The sequence below is a fragment of the Pteropus vampyrus genome, unplaced genomic scaffold (genome assembly GCF_000151845.1).
Source record: "Pteropus vampyrus isolate Shadow unplaced genomic scaffold, Pvam_2.0 Scaffold399, whole genome shotgun sequence".
Lineage (NCBI taxonomy): Eukaryota > Metazoa > Chordata > Mammalia > Chiroptera > Pteropodidae > Pteropus > Pteropus vampyrus.
In genome coordinates, this window is record NW_011889180.1 from 1576907 (window position 1) to 1594588 (window position 17682).

The window sequence follows — 17682 nt, forward strand, 5'->3', positions numbered from 1 at the left end:
ATATTGCAGAACAATAGACAGTCCTCATTCAGCATGACCAAGTGCCCTGGTAAATATTCTATAACCCTAAGAAGAAAATGAATAACTTGGGTCAGCCAGCAGACTTCAACACAATTATATAAGAATATTCATGAGTCTTATTTTATTTTATTTTATTTTTCTTATTTTATTTTAAGCCTCACAGCCATTAAACTGATTTTCCTTAGGTTGTTTAAAGCGTGCCCCTCCCCCTCTTGCCTGCGGCTGTGCTGGGCCACCTGCACAACTCTAACTGCCTGAAAAGCTGAATCTCCTTCTGTAAATGTGGCAAAACCGTCACCCCCCCCGCCCCACCCCGGCCCCGCCCTGCCCCACTTTTCAGATATGAGAACTGTTCTGTACACTTCAGAAAGTGTTAGAGGCCAGAGAAAAGCAGATGCATTATCATTTGGGAGATATTTGAACTCCGGGGTTTCCCCAGCAGCATGGGGGCAGGGTAACAGCACAGAAGTGGGAAAATCTGTTTATATTTGGGCTGTGATGGGTGGTTACAAAAGTGTTCCTAGGTAATTGGCATGTGAGGTCACTTTGACATTTGGCTGCCATAATAACTCCCTTACACTGCGTGTGTGCTTACCCAGAATTCAGTAGGCTGAGGTGGTGGGCAGGTTTGGGTAGTACCTTCTGCGCACATGTCTGTGGCCAGATTAAACCAGCTATAGGTTTATGGCCCCCCTCCTTTGTCTCCTGAGATGCAGGAGGGATTCTTTAACTGCCAATGGGGTGTTCTTTGAGCAGTCTCTGAGATAGGCCTCTGTTCCTTTGTTCCCTTGTCACTCTTGTCTGACTAACTACTTAACAGGAGGAACCAATGGTAGGTTGTTGGGACCAGATGAGACAAATAGAGCAAATAGAGAAAGGAGTGCGTGTTCCCTTACCAACAGTAAACTAAGCTGAAAAAACACGCAGGAAGTGATCAGACCTGAAATTTTAGCTGGGAATGCGGCTATAGGGGCAGATTTGGCTGGCATATAAAAAGAAGTGGTAGCTACTAACTAAATGGTATAGTGAGAAGCAAAGAGAAATGAAAATCAGAAATGTCTACAAAGTACTTTGTTGAGGTGGAAGGCAACATTGCCCAGTGCTTTAGGGAGGAGTTAAGTGCTCTGTTCTCACCATGACTTGCCAGTGGAACATTGAGTTGTAATTGTCTTATAAACTGGGTATTGATATGAAATTAACCAGAAATGGGGCTCAGAGGTAGACACCAATGCCCTTGTTTAGAAGCATATTTTCTTATCCACAGCCTGGATTTAGAAGTAAAATGAACGCAATAAAAGGTCAGTAACAGAAGCTGGGAAAATTCTATTAGGTAGTTTGTAAGTAAGTCTTATCCTACGGGAAACACTTATCGGCCTCTGGTAAAATCTAGTCATTCTGTCTCTAGAGCACACTTGATGTCCGAAGAGACAAATGATGCATGAGAAAAAAGAACACAGGGGGGTTGGTGTAACCTTGATAGGTAAGAGGAGCCATGGCTTCAAGCTCTGAAGACCGCTTATAACATAACGTTTTACCAAGTTAAACCCACAGCTCCTGTCTCCCAAATGTTACTCTTCTTATTTCTCTATGTACTATGACAAAAATGACATCAATCTTCCCCCAAACCTATTAAAATCACGTATTTTTTTCCCCCTTTGATGACTCCACATTTACTAGATAGTGGAATCCAGATTCACTAACCCTTGAGTGGGATCCTTCACAGACATCCCACCTTTCCAACTTCTATAGCTGAACTCCTGGTTCCAACAAAGCCATGTACTAGCTCCCTCTTGAGAGTGCCCCTTACACTCCTGCCTTTGAGTTTTTGACATGCCATGTCTCCTTTCTATCTGCTTGAGTCTTTCAATTCATCAAGATTGTGCTCAAATCTGGCCACTTCTGAGAAGACACCCACAATACCTGCTGTCTGTCTCTCTCATTAAGTAAGTAGTCTTATTCTGCTTTGGGCCATTTATTTTGCTGCCCTGATCTGTTATTTAAGGTTTGTGTCACTACTATCTGAAGTTCCACTGGTAGATCCTCCTTGTTTGAGTCCCAAAGAGATTGTAAGCTCCCATAGTCAGACACAATGATTTTTATGTGTTTGCATTCCCTATAACACCTTGTAGAAAGCCTGGTAATCAGTAAGGGTTCATTATTGTGTTGATTTCTAGTGATAATTTTATGATTCTGACAATGGTTTCAATTAACGTGGAGTGTAAAAGTATAATTTCTTTTTCTGTGATATAGACATCCATTTGTTCCCAGATAACTGATCATGAAATTGCCAACTATGAATTCTAATGTTATGTAGGGAGTTAAGAAATGCCAGCAATCCCTCAGATGTCTGTGCTTTGGCAAGTGGCCATAAGATATGCATTTGTTTCAGTGTTGTTAACTAACATTAATTTTCTATAGTCAGTTCAATTAAAAACAACAACAACAATCAGATGACTTAACAGAGAACTTTATCTATTAAAGGAAAGATTTGCCACATTTGGATTCTTTGAACATTCCCTGGGAGTCATGTACTGACCTCAGTACATTAGAAAAATATATTTATTTGTGATTGTTGTTGCTTTGTTACCCTTTGAAAAGCCTTGAGAACAAACATAAGCCCAGTCTGAATATATCTGACCCTTTCAGTAAATTCCTCTTTCTTATTTTTTAATAAGTTTTATTTTGGAATAATTTAGATTTATAGTATAGTTGCAAAGATAGTATGGAAAGTTCCCATATACCTGTCACCCAGTTTCCCTTAATGTTAAGATTTTTACATAAGCATGGTATAATGATGAGAATCAGAAAATTACTAACGACATGACTGTTAGCTAAACTCCAGACTTCATTTGGATTTCATCAGTGTTTCTACTAATCTCCTGTTTCTCTTTCAAGATCCCATCCAGGATCTAAAATTGTATTTAGTCATCATGTCTCCTTACTCTCTTCTGGCCTGAGAAAGTTTCCTAAATTTTTCTTGTTTTTCATGATCTTGACTGTTGAAGAAAATAGGTGAGGCATTTTCTAGACTGTCCCATAATTTTGCTTTGTCTGATGTTTTCTCATGATTAGGCTTTTAGGAACTACACACAGAAGTAAAATGTCCTATTCATTGCATAATTTTATGGATATGACATAATGATTCAATATTTGTATATATTGCAAAATGATCACCACAATGTGTCTAGTTAACATTCATCATCTTATATGGTTATAACATTTTTTTCTTGTGAAGAGATATTTAAGATTTACTCTCTTAGCAACTTTCAAATATGCAATACAGTATTATTAACTATAGTCTCCATGCTGTATATCAGCAGTCCCCAACCTTTTCGGCACCAGGGACAGTGCCGAAAACCATCTAATGCTTGATGATCTGAGGTGAAGCTGAGGAGTGATGCTAGCGCTGGAGAACGCTTGCAAATATAGATGAAGCTTCACTTGCAAATACAGATGAAGCTTTACTTCTGCTCACCTCCTGCTGCAGGCCTGGTTCCTAACAGGCCAAGGACTGATACCAGTCTGTGACCCAGGGATTGAGGACCCCTGTTATACATTACATAGTGCGATATTAATCTTGATCATTTGTTTCAGGTGGTGTCTGCCAGATCTCTCCACTGCAAAGTTTCAATTTCTCCTTTCCATACTCTGTTCTTTGGAAGCAAATTATTAAGTGAAGCCTACACTGAAGAAGGGAAGGATTAAATTTGTCCTGGAGGGGAAAATATCTACACATATTATTTAGAATTCTTTGTAAGGAATTCTATTTATTTATTTATTTATTTATTTATTTATTTATTTATTTATTTATTCATTCATTCATTCATTCATTCAACCATCTGTTTAGATCAGTATGGACTCTTGTTTATTTATTTTATGCTCTTAGTTATAATCCAATGTTATTTGTTTCATTGCTCAGATTTTTTCAGCTTTGGCCATTGAAAGCTCTTTCAGATTAGCTTCTGTGCCCCTTTGACAGGCCCCCATCCTTTTGCTTTTGGAGTACTTCCTTAGCTTCTCTCATTATAAAATGTTCCAGACTAAGCTTATACTTTCCTTGCCCTAGCCCTAGTATCAGCCATGCCTCCAAGGAGCCCTGGGCCCTTTTCATTAGAGAATGATATTTAGAAACCAATACCGAGTGAGGGTGTGCTCATTGCTATTGGGGATGTCACTGCTTCTAGGCACCTTGAGTACACAGCTTCAGGAAATATATGTATGTATATTGACCCATGTATACACACATAGTTGTAAATATCTATCTATCATCTATCATATCTATCTATCTATCTATTTTCCTATTATCTATCTATTAAATTGAACATGAACTCTAATTTAAATTCAATACCACAAACTTCATTCTAGCATTCCTTCCTTCTTTGTAACTTCTTTCTTTGATGGTAAGAAACTGGGCTCCCATTATGTACCATTTATTTATTTATTTGTTTGATTCTATATAGATATAAAGCACTTTCAGAATTGTTCACTCATATCTCTGTGAGAAATAAATTTACAAACTAGAACAGTTTTTACGTACAGTTCTTTAGCCTTATTTTCCAGTAAAAAGACTAATTTTCCAAGTTATTTGGGTTGGCTCTTTCTTTCCCCACCCCCTTCAGTGAGGTTATATCATACATTTATAATACAGTTGGATTACCTTGTCACAGTCTGCTTTTCATGTTGAGTCTTCAACATCCTGGTTGATTATTTTAAAATCTGCATACAGTAAAACTAATACAGTATGGGATTGACAAATGTGTAGTATCATCATATATTTACCACCCCAGTACCATACATACAGTTTTATTACCCTGAACATTCTTCTAATATGTCCCTTTTACAATTAACTGTTTCCTTCACCTCTAATCCTTGGCAACCACTGATCTGTTTCTGTCCCGATTGTTTTGCTTTTTCCAAAAATGTCATATGAATAGAATCATACAATATGTAGATTTTTAGTTTGGCTTCTTTCATTTAGCAAAATGAGTTTAAGATTCATCCATGTTGCTACATCTATCAGTGGATCATTCCTTTAATAGCTAAGTAGTATTCCATTATATGAATGTTCCACAGTTTATCTATTTACTTGTTAAAGGACATCTTAATTACTTCCAGTTTTTGATGACTATGAATAGAGCTACTATGAACATTTCCATATAGGTCTATTATTATTATTATTATTATTATTATTATTATTATTATTATTATTATTGTTTGAACATAAGTTTCCTATTCACTTTGGTAAATACCTATAAGTGGGGTTCCTGGCTTGAATGGTAACTCTCTGTTTAATTGTATATGATGATGCCAAACTGTTTTCCAAAGTGGCGGTACCATTTTGTATTTCTCATCAGCAATGAATGTTTCTGTTCTTCTGTATCCTTGTCAGCATTTGGTACTGTCAGTTTTTGTTTGTTTGTTTGTTTGTTTAGCCATTCTAATAGGGTTTATTTTTTTTTGAGGGTAGTCTCATTTTGGTTAAAATATTAGGTGTGATTAATATTCACCTAGCTGCAGAAGATGAGGATTTTTACAGTGTTAAATTAATTAAACAAAGAGGCATTAGACTGAGGTAGTTCTAATTGTCTACCAGCCTATGTAAATAAAACAAAACCTAAGCCAGTAATTGCCTCAAGGTGAAGAAATTAAAACCTAAGGATAACCAATCACAAACAGTCAACTAGGCTTTTCCAAGTAAGAAAACTGCTTAAGCCAATCAAATAATTCCTTTGTTTTGCTTCCATACCATCTCTATAAAAGGCTTTCACTTAGCTCCTGTTGGAGGGTTCCTAATTATTTCCAGTTTGACACTGCCCAATTTAAAGTGATTTTGGCTCAAATAAACTCTTAACATTTTCAAAAACATGCTTCAGTTTATCTTTTAACAACAGTAAATAAAAATATAGATCATTCTTATCATCTTGAATCCAAATTCTGTTGACAGAAGAAAATTTATATTAGAAACTACTCTAATTTGAAGTTGTTAAAGTAACCAAATTAGGCCTAAAATGGAGTTACTCATGCTAAACCCTATCGGCAAACCAAAACTTAACTAAGATTCTTTGCTTGGCTCTTCCAGAAAAGGAAGGCTGAAGTCAACCAATTAATGCTTGCTTGCTTAACACAAGTTACCTGAGACAGGCCAAGACTTCCCTTTGCTCTATATAAGAAAAGTAATCCTGCTTTAATCAATCAGCAAATGCCCAGTATAACTTGCTTTTTCTGCTCACTTTGATCTATAAAAGTCTCTCATCTTGTATAGCTTTCCAAAGCTCCTTTTTATCTGCTATATTGGATGCTGCCTGAATCATGAATTGCTGAATAAGGCCAATAAGATTGCTAAAATTTACTAGTTGAATTTTGTTCTTTAACATTTTGGGGATGAGAACGGGTTCTAAAGGAAACTGTTGATGGCTCTGAGGACAATGAGAAACACCTGGGCAGGCATCGCTACCCACTGTATCCTTTATTTCTCTGTCTTTCTTGGCATTTCTAAGGCCCATGAGAAATTTCCTCTTAGATCCAAGCTCCATTCTCTTTGCATTTGAGCTATCAATCTAATTGGCTTTTCCAGTCCAGGGTCAGCTTGAGCTGACAGATGGTTCCACTGGGAACTCGAGTCCCTATTTCTTGATTAATCCCGTCTGGATTTGTTAGCTTCTGCAGGTTTCTGTAGTTTGGGAACTGTGGGTTTTGTTTGTGCATTCCTAAGATAAGAGTGACAGATCTGTCTAACAGAAATGAAGAACACACGGGATCCGTAAGTTCTTAAGAATTGAGCAATGCCAACTCTAATGAAAGAAAGAAAGAAAGAAAGGAAGGAAGGAAGGAAGGAAGGAAGGAAGGAAGGAAGGAAGGAAAGAAAGAAAGAAAGAAAGAAAGAAAGAAAGAAAGAAAGAAAGAAAGAAAGAAAGAAAGAAAGAAAGAGGAAAAAAGAAAAAACACTTGAGTGCTTGTCCATTCTGTTCCCAAGCTCCTTGTATGTTTAAAAACTATGATTCTGAAAGTTGTACATATTTGAAAAAATTGCAAGGTCTCACCAAGTATAATCTTGAATTACAGTGGGAAACTTTTAACCTAGATAAGCTTATTCATTTATGAGGTGCTCTAGAGAAAAGAGGATATGAGCTAAGAACTCACTGTAAAAGGTAGAGAGAAAATAATTTTTCCTCCTCTACAGTTTCTGGCACCTCAGATGGGATCCAATGGGGAACCACACTTGTTCTGGAGCCTGCAGCTGGAATCCTGAGAAAACTATCAGAAGCAGGCAATGTGAGGTGGGGCAGGAGGATTCTTACCAGAGTTAGCTCTCCTAACTTTCTGTCTGTAGTGCTGGATCAAGAAAGAAAGGTAAAATTTCACATTATTCCTTCCTTACTAAATTCAGAAGTCTCTAGCAAATTTTGTTTGGGGGCTACACATTGGTTATCAATCTTTTCTCTCTCAGGAATAGCCATTGCTGTCTTTCTCTCTCTCTCTCTCTCTCTCTCTCTCTCATTCTCTCTCTCTCTCTCTGCCTGTCTGGGGCACACAGGCTATTGGTTCTTGCATATGCAGACAGCTCAATCATCAAGTTGGAGGCCATAAGCATATGATGATGTAAATGTGGGTTGCACTCTACTTGCAGCTTTGGTCCAACCAACTGTTGCCAGCTCCCAGAGGAAGCCTAAATCTATGTCTTTTTTTCTTTGAATTATCTTTGAAAATGGTTCTGGATCTTGGGAGAGCTGCGTCTTTTGCATCCTTTGGTGATGCCTCTTGTGTCCATGGATACATCATAAAAAGCTTATTGTTTTTGTCGAGTCATTTGATTGGTATATTTTTGATTTAAAAGAAGAAAGAAAATGGTGGGAGAGTTCAATACCGCCAGGAGTATTTACTGTTTGTCCTGGCTGAAGAAAACTTGATGACATATTTGAAATAATTTTTTTAAAGGATTACTCTAACCAGAAGTTGGCCAAATTGGAGGCTGATGTTCAGAGACAGAGACAAACTTTTCTTTTTTTCTTTCTTTTTCTTTTCTTTTTTTTTTAGGCAAGGCAACCTTTGGTTGACCTCACAGATTGCAAGGACCTTGTCAGTTTACAATACCTTATTTTTTATTTTTTATACCTACAGCACCTGGTCTTCCTAGGTGGTCTCCTATCCAAATACTAACCAGGCCTGACCCTGCTTAGCTTCTGAGATCAGATGAGATCGGGCTTGTTCAGGGTGGCATGGCCGTAGACAGCTACAAACTTTTTAAAAGGCCTTCCCTCTAAGATAAAATGAAAATATGTATCTAGAGAGAAAGAAAAACACTCTGAAGCCATTATGGAAAGATTTAATAAAACATTCAAGGACACAAAGCTCTAAATCTAGAACATAAGAATCTTTTGATTTCAAACTTAGTTGAAAATCTCCTTGAAATAAAGAAGTAAATTGAAGATAATGTAGTGTATGGGTGGGTCAGCTCTTTGATACTGTCAACAAAAATTCTCTATCTGAGGTGTGGAAAAAGAGAAACCTTACTCAGGTGAACAGTTTGCAAACCAGGGAAATGCAGCCTCTAGTGGAAATCAAAACTGCATTCCACTGAGACAAAGGGGAGACCACTCTGGTTTCCGAATGGTCTCTTTTTATATGAATCATGCAGTTTTGGTCAGAATCATGCAGTTCCGATTGGTCATTTTGGAGCAATTCTGATTGGTTGGTTTAGATGCAAATGAGGATATAATGGTGCAGTTCTAGTTGGACTGGATAGGTCTCAGTCCACTGGCCAAAAGACGAAACCAAGAACTTCCTTATTATGGCTGACTCGGATAGCAAGATCACAGTACAAGAAATTGAAAGCTCAGTCTGTGGCATTTCTCCCAAATTAAGAGTGCATAAGAGGCCTCTGTCAGCAATGGCCACTAGATTCTGGTTATGAATTTGGGCTCAGTTTACTATAAGTCCTTCTTGGTAGATATGTTTCTTCTTGGGATTCATAATATGATTATAGTTGTGACCCAATTCTTTGAGAAATTAGAAAAACCTGTCCTAGTCTTACAAATTGAGTCCTTAAAAGAACAGAAATACAGCTCTAGGAGCAATTAAAAGCCCACCTATCATTTTTGTCAATCTCAGACCTCCCCTATTCATCTCAAAAGATTGTAGTTATTATAAAAGATCTGAATTTAGAAAACAAAGCCCTTTTAGGGAAAAGTTACATTTTTTCTCTGTGCTTTGAGCTATAATTATTTTACCTGTTCTTCTCTAGGAACCAAGAGCCATCTCTTTGAAATTTAAATTTCATTGACGTAATTCTAATCAGAATGACAAAATAAATAAATAAAAAACTATTGGAGAAAAAATGGCGTAGATGATAGAAGCTTCATTCATCCCCTCTTGTGACCACATCAGAGTTGTGATGGAAACACAGAGCAAACAGCAAGCAGAGTCACCAGGGATCTAGACAAACAGAAGCTCTGCAACTAGGGAGAGAAATAAGAAGTCATCCTGCAACAGTTGGAGGTAGGAGGGAGCAAAGACATGAAGCTGTCTGATCCCAAGCGGCTGAATGGGGCAGAGGCTATGACAGCTGCAGCTGGCAGATGCAGACACCTCTTAAAGAAGCCATGTCTATGATGGACTTTTGTGATGAAGGACCTGCTTGCTCTGAGCACCGGTGCTGGGTCAGCTGCTGGGGCGGGGGTGAGGGGCACTAGGGACTTACAGGGGGACACTGAGTTGTCCAAGTGAGGGCCAGAGGTGAGGCCTTCTCCCAGGCAGAATGCTGGCAGTATCCATTGTTCCTCTGTTGAGCTCCCCCACTCCCAGAGTGCAGACACAGTGCTGCCATAGCTGAGACATCAGAGAACTAAATAACAGAGGTCGCTTCACCCAGAGGATTCCCTGAAACTCCACCTCCCCCAACTCGAGACCCTACCCAAGCAAATCCAATTGTGTCATTGGGGAGTCCTGTGCCACTTGCTAAGCAGAGCCAAGACTTACACTGGTGGCAGCTGAACTCGTTTTCTGGTGTGGTTTCTTGAGGCAACAATAAGCACAGCATTTGTGGATTGCTTGATGAATCTTAACAGGTCACCTTGGAGGGGCACAGGCTGGGGCTAAATTTGGCCTGCAGCTGAACCCCTCTCAGGATTGTGCCACTAGACACCTACTACACAAAGCTGAGCTAATAAGATGAAGAGACTTAGAAGCTTTGCTTAGCACATAAAAACAGACACAGAAAGACAGCCAAAATGGGAACACAAAGAAGCAGAAACCATATGAGAGAACAGAAGAGAGATCCAGGAATATTAGAATCAAACAATCTAGCAGAAGCAGAGTTCAAAACATTGGTTGTAAAGATGCTCAATGAACTTTGGGGAAGTAAAGATGAACTCAGTATGAACTTTAACAAAGATATAAAAAAACATAAAAATGGAAATGGAAATTATAAAAAGGAACCAGTCAGAAATGAAGAATACATTATCAGAGATGAAGAGTATATTAGAGATAATCTACACAGTGGATGAAGAAGAGGATTGAATCACCGATGTGGATGATCAGGAATCCAAGGACTCCCAATCAGAACAGCAAGAAAAATGTAACCAAGAGTATATTAACCATTTAAGGAGTCTATGGGACAAATTAAGGATAACAATACTCATGTCATAGGTACCTGAAGAGAGAGAACAAGAAGTTGAATATATATTTGAAGAAATAATGATGGAAAACTTCCCTAACCCGGTGAAGGAAAAAAACAACCCCAGGAAGTTCAGAGAATTAAAAAAAAAAAAAAAAAAAAAACCATCCAAAGAGGGTCACACTAAGACACATCATAATCAAAATGCAAAGGTTAAAGACAAACAGAGAATCTTAAAAGCAGCAAGAGAAAAGCAGTTAGTTACCTATGAGGGAGAACCCATAAGACTGGTAACTGACTTCTCAAAAGAAACTTTGCAGGACAGAAGGGCTTGGCACAAAATATTTGACATGATGAAAACCCAGGATCTACAACCAAGAATACTTTACCCAGCAAAGCTCTCATTTAGAGTTGAAGTAAAGATAAAGAGTTTCCCAGAAAAAAATAAGCTAAAGGAATTTATCATCACCAAGCCAGTGTTACAGGAAATGTTGGAGGGATTTCTTTAAGAAGAAAAAACATGTATCCAAAACAGGAATAAAGAATGATAATAACTACATTCCTATCAATAAGTACTTTAAATGGAAAAGAATTAAGTGTTCCAACCAAAAGATAGAGTGGCTGAAAGGACAAGAAAACAAGACCCTACATATGCTGCCTATAAGAGACTCACTTCAGATTAAAAGACACACACAGACTAAAAGGAAGGGGATAGAAAAAGATATTGCCTTGATGGACCTAGAGGTTATTGTGCTGAATGAAATAAGTCAAATAGAGGAAGACAGATATTGCATGATTTCACGTTCATGTGGAATAAAGAACAAAGTAAACAACAACAACAAAAGTGGAAATAAACTCATAGATACAGAGAATATTTTTAGGGCTACTAGATGGGAGGGGTTGTGGGGAGATAGTGAAAAAGGGCAAAGGGATTAAGAAGTACAAATGGATAGATACAAAATAGTCATGAAGATATAAATTGTAGCATAAGGAAAATAGTCAATGATGTTGTAAAAAGTATGTAAGGGGGAAGAGGGGTACTTGATTTAATGGGGTGACAACTTTATGAGGTATATAGATCTCGAATCACTATGCTGTACAACTGAAACTAATATATTATTGTATGCCACTGTAATTGGAAAAAATAACTCATTGAATCATGCAATGTAAATATGAGCAACTAATTGTCTATTCTACTTCAATAAAGCTGGGGTGGGGCGGGGGGGGGGGGGCGGACCTAGGGGGAAACTAGGCCTGTGAAGATCTTTAAAGTCTTCTCCATAAATATTACTGAAAAGTTTAAGCCATATGAACTTATTCGCCAGAAATACAATTTGGATCCAACTGTTCTTTCATAAACTAGTGAGTTTTCATTATCATACCTGTCTTGTGGCTAAAATTTAAAAATAAAGGCTGTCAGATCTGTTTGTGTCTGTCTGTATATTTGTGTATGTAAACATATTTATGTTATAGATATATGATGTTTTTCTACTTCAAGATGCTAATGCCAAAGTTAATTTCTAAAGAGCTCTATTTAATTGGCTTAAAAAATTAAATGTACTCTCAGAAATGTAGAAACTAATCACATTTGTTTTCAAGTTTATGTGATCTAGGACAATCTTTATTAAATAAAAGCTAGTTGAAGCATTACAGGCCCAAAGTCCATGTGCTTGACACTTCAAAAGGCCAAAACTCTAACCATCAGAGTTTGGAGTAAGGAAAGGTTTATAGACTGAAAAGCCACTGACCAAGAATGTGGGAGCCTCAGTAGTACCTCAAATCTGTCCTAAGAAAGTATAGAGTTCAGGCTTCTTTTTTGTCAAGGGAAGGGAAACAGGAAGGTCCTGTTTTGTAAAATTCAAGCCTCAAGCAGAATCCCTCTAATGATTAGCATGTCTATGTGCAAAACAAAGCAGGAGCTATTAGCCCCAAAGCAATGGGAACAACACAGGCTTGAACAAAATGGAGTCAGAGAGACCAAGCTTTTTACTCTGTTACATAAGTTTGTTGGTTTAATTAAAACAGAAATGTCTTTCGCGCTATCAACATTAAAATAATACTTTTATTCTACCTATAGTGGATGAAAAAGGGGTTGTATTGTGGTGGCTGAAAAATGACTACTTGAGATTTATTACTTGTAGGAAATTACTGTTTGACTATAGCCGTGGGAACAAAAGGCTTTTGATCATAGGAACATAACATTCTGATAACAAGCTTTCTGCTTCTGTATTCCCCACTTGCACACCCTGACCTATAGGTTGACAGGTAGTGAATATGAGAAAAATAGACCTTTGTGTTCAGACAGAATGAGGAATGGGATTTAGGGCCTAAAAACCCTGTACTTCTACCTTTCAGGGCTGCTTAATTTGGGGTCTGCGTACCTCTGGCAGACCCAGCTGGCTGAATAAAGAGTGTGATTTCTATAACTCACTGATTTCTGGTGGTCCGTGTGTCTTTCGGGGGCTGGCGGTTACAACAGTATACTAAACTTGATAAGCTCAAGGAAGGCCTGCATAGCGGGCCTTATAAACTCAGAGACTGAAGGTAACCAAACAGGATGGTCTGAACACAAAAATTCCTAACTAAAAGCAGGTCATGGCGGGTAGTCATGTCTTAGATCTGTAGCTTCCTTGAAAAAGGTCAATCTTTACCCTAATTGAACTATTATCTTTTTGCATCTCAGATAACATACCTTTGAAATATCAGAGAAATCTTCTTTTCCAGACCCCTTAGGGTACAACAATGGCACCAGAGCATGAAACCACAGAACCACTCATTGTTATCTTGTTGCCCACATACCATTTCAATGTGCTGTGAATATTCTGTACCAATGTAAAAAAGTATTTCTTCATTTTGCCTTTTATCCAATCCCAGAGATATCCCCTCTTTGCTTTCTCCTATCCCCTTAATCTATATCACCAACGGATTTTTTGTAATCCTCCTTACATTTCCTACTCTGATTCTAATGTATAAAATAAGCTACAAAACTGCCATTCTGTGAAGCATTTTTTCAATCTGTTGAGATTCTGCTTCCAGGCAATTATCATTTTGGCTCAAATAAACTCATAAAAATTATTTACAGGTTTAGACGTTTCTTACATAGATGCTAAGTTAACCAAAAGTTAAAAAAGCTCATAGTATCTCTGTTACAGAATTTGTCAGCAAGAAAAATAACTTAAGATGATGATTAACTGTTTAATGTCTTGTAGATGTAAAAAGGGCCACATACTAAACCTGATAAGCTCAGGGAAGGCCAGTGTTGTAGCCGCCAGCCCCCGATAGACACACGGACCGCCAGAAACCAGTGAGTTATAGGAAACACACTCTTTATTCAGCCAGCTGGGTCTGCCAGGGGTACGCAGACCCCAAATTAAGCAGCCCCGAAATGTAGAGGTACAGGGTTTTTAAGCCCTAAACACCATTCCTCATTCTGTCTGAACACAAAAGTCTATTTTTCTTCTATTTACTAACTGTCAACCCACAGATTGGTTGTGCAAGCGGGAGTACAGAAGCAGAAAGTTTATTGTTAGAATGTTATGTTCCCACGAGTGATAACCTATGTTCCCATGGGTGATAGCCAAGCGGTAATTTTCCAGCCAGCACACCAGCATGATGGGCCCTACAAACTCAGAAACCAAAATTAACCACATAGGATGGTTTGAACATAGGAATAAAAATTACTAACTAAGAGCAGGTTATGGTGGGTAGTCACATCTTGGGCCTGTAGTTTTCCTGACAAAGGCCAATCTTTACCTTAAGTTATGTTATGGCGCGAATGATTCTGAGACCCATGGAGCCAATTGAGATTAATTATGAGCCTTTATTAGCCGGCCGGCGACTGACTCTCTACCATGCAGGGTTAGAGGAGATCAGCCCCGAGCTTCCAGAGGAGGCAGCTTATAAAGCCTCCTACTACATCCTTGAATAAGCAGATTACAAGAAGCAGAAGTTAGTCGTTAACGTTTTGTACAAAGATAAATGTATCCGGGGAACTCTCAGATCAAACAAGGCCTAGTAGACAGTTTTATTATTTTCACCTTGGAATGTTGCACTTCTCCTAGGGCTGGCGCCTGGAGATATCGCCTCCCTGTGATTGAGTTACTGCTTGCACCTGGAGATACTGCCTCCCTGAAACTGGAGAATTTCCACTTTTACAGTTAGCCTGACTATTGTCTTTTCGTATCTAAGGTACCCTTGAAATGTCAGAGTAATCTTCTTTTCCAGACCCCTCAGGGCACTACTTGAGCATTTTCTTAATTCATTGAGATTTTGCTTCCCAGCAATGGTCACCAGTTTAGCTCAAATAAATTCATTAAAATTCTCTACAGGGTTGGCTGTTTCTTATGTCCACAGTCTCATGAAATTTTCATGAGTAATCTGAACATATTTGTTAAGTACAAGTAAATTAAAGGTATGTAAGATAAAAGTTTATAAATGAACTTTTCAACCATAATTATGCTTTAAAATAGTTTTCTACTTAAAACAGTTTCTACTTAAAAATAGTTTCCAAAATCTTTTTGGTAACTTTAAACTTTAAAGTAATAATAAGATAAATTAAAGAATGAATGTTCACTAAATATCTAGATCATTCCAAATAAGATCGCATTTGAAACATTTATTACTGAACACAGGGTTATCGATTTTTGGCTTCTTATTACATGGGTACTAATGATATTTGGGTCTATTAGTAAACATTATGTTACACTGAAAAATATTCTATGAGGAAGAATATACTTCTAGAAGTTATGAAATTATTTATAAACTTGTCAATCCACAGAATGCTAGTGTAACATGATAGTCCAGTTGCTCATTTCTTAGTTTTTACTAGAAATTAAGGATTCTAAGGGTTAAGAATTCTAACCAATACATATAATTAAAACTACTTAGAATTATTAAGGGTAAAAGTAGTATTTGTTTATGGATAAGAAAAAGTATAAGGTATGGAGATGCATTTTTGTTAAGAGAAAAAGTAATTTTATCCTAAGATAGAATGACTAGTTATTTCAGAGTGAGAAAGAGAAAGGACAAAGCCTCAATGAATATAAAAAAAAAATGCAAATGGTTTGAGAGAAAAGGAATCTTCAGAAAGGAATTTTATGTGTGGTCTATCTAAGATCGGAGTAAATTTATTTAACTTTTTAAAGAATGAGTTTTAATATCAAAAGTACACTGGTGCAAAATTAGAATTTAGTTTTCTCTCTATTAAAAGTACTCTTGACTATCTCCTTGCTGAGCAGGAAGGTATTTGTAGTATAGCTGATATGTCTTATACTTGGATAAATACTTCTGGGGGAGTCAAGACACAATTGTATCACATAGTTAAATAAGCCACTTTGGTTAAGTGGGTTAAACCTAATCCTGGGTCATTGATCCATTTGATTTCAGCTGGTTTGGAACATGGGGATCTTGGCTTTGAGTGCACTCCAAACTTTGGGTGTTATTCTTCCCATAGTCATCATTGTAGTCTTCCTGGTGTGCTATGTTCTCTCAAAGATCTTAAATACATGTCCACAATTGCTGGACAGCTGACAGATGATCTCACTGAGATTCGAACACCAAAAGAAAGATGAAGAAAATGGTCATCTATAAGACTTTGAGCCCAGCTTTGTGGCCTGCGAATACTATACAAAGACCAATACAGACAACAAAGTAGTGACCAAGAGTAGTGCTTTAACTTAATGCCCTTAAATTGTTAAAGTTACCAGATTAGGTCCAAGATGGAGTCACTCATGCTAAGCCCCATATCAGCAAACCAAAACTTAACTAAGTTTCTTTGCCTGAATGTCCCAGAAAAGGAGGGCCTAGGTTAATTAATCAGTGCTTGCCTGCTCAGCACAAGTAACCTGATGTGGCTCCACGAATTCCTGATGTTCCATTAAGAAAGGTAACCTTGATTTAACCAATCAGAAAATGCCCAGTATAATTTGCTCATTCCTGTTCACTTTGGTGTATAAAAGTCTCACTTTGTACAGCTCTTCAGAGCTCTTTTCTATCTGTTAGATTGAATGTTGCCCAATTCATGAATCACTGAATAAAAACATTAAAACTTTAGTCAGCTGATTTTTGTTATTTAAGAAAGGTCTTTAATTTCAAGAGTAAAAGGTAGAAGAGGTAATTGAGAATTGAGGAAAATATATTCTTGCTATGGGATTTTTTTCTTTAGATCCTGGAATTTTCTGATTTAGAATAAAATTCCCTTTTAAAATCATGTATAATTGCCTATGTTCAAGGTTCTTGAGGGGTACAGAACCTTAGGTTGTTTTTGCCCCTTAAGAGGGTTTGTATTAAAACCCCAGTGGTATAAAGAACCAAGTCCCAGGGGTCCACTTGACAGAATATCCTGGAGCATTCCAAGGTCTTTGGGCTGTTTTCTTGGCAAGGAAATCACTGGAAGCCTGCAATCCCATTTATGCTCAGGGGCTTTAACAGCAGAGGGAATATACTGAAAGGTTTCATGAGGTATTCCACATCCTTGAGCCTGTGGGCTCCATGACAGCAGGGCTTGGCTCTTTGGTTTTCCTGCAGTGGACTCAATGCCAAAGGCATACACTGCAAACACACACTTTAATATTTGCTGACTGGATGATAAAATGAAACCATGTCTTGAAAAGGCATTACAGCTATTACTTCTTGTACTACTGTGCTTAGGCTGCCATAACAAAATACCAGAGACTGGGTGGCTTAAATAACAGAAATGTACTGTCTCATTGTTCTGTTTCTGGAAGTCCAATCAAGATGTTAGCAGGTTTAGTTTCTCCTGAGGTCTCTTTCCTTGGCTTACAGACTGCCATCTTCTCTCTGTGTCCTCATAGGGACTTTCCTCTGTGTGTGTGCATGCCTGGTGTCTCTTCCTCTTCTTGTGAGGTCACCAGTGCTAATGGGTTAGAGATTCACTTTTACAGCCTCATCTAACCTTCATCACCTCTTTCAAGGAGTTAGGGGTTCAACATATGAAATTCGGGGGGACACAATTCAGTCTATAATACTTCTCCTCACTGGCAGTTTCCTCACTGTTTTTGCATACTTACTTCTTTCTCTTCTCTCTCCAC

General features: G+C 37.8%; 1 pseudogene; it reads right to left on the bottom strand.

The window, feature by feature from the left end:
• Positions 1-8130: 8130 nt before the first annotated feature.
• LOC111731801 lies at positions 8131-8249 on the bottom strand (annotated as a pseudogene).
• Positions 8250-17682: the final 9433 nt, after the last annotated feature.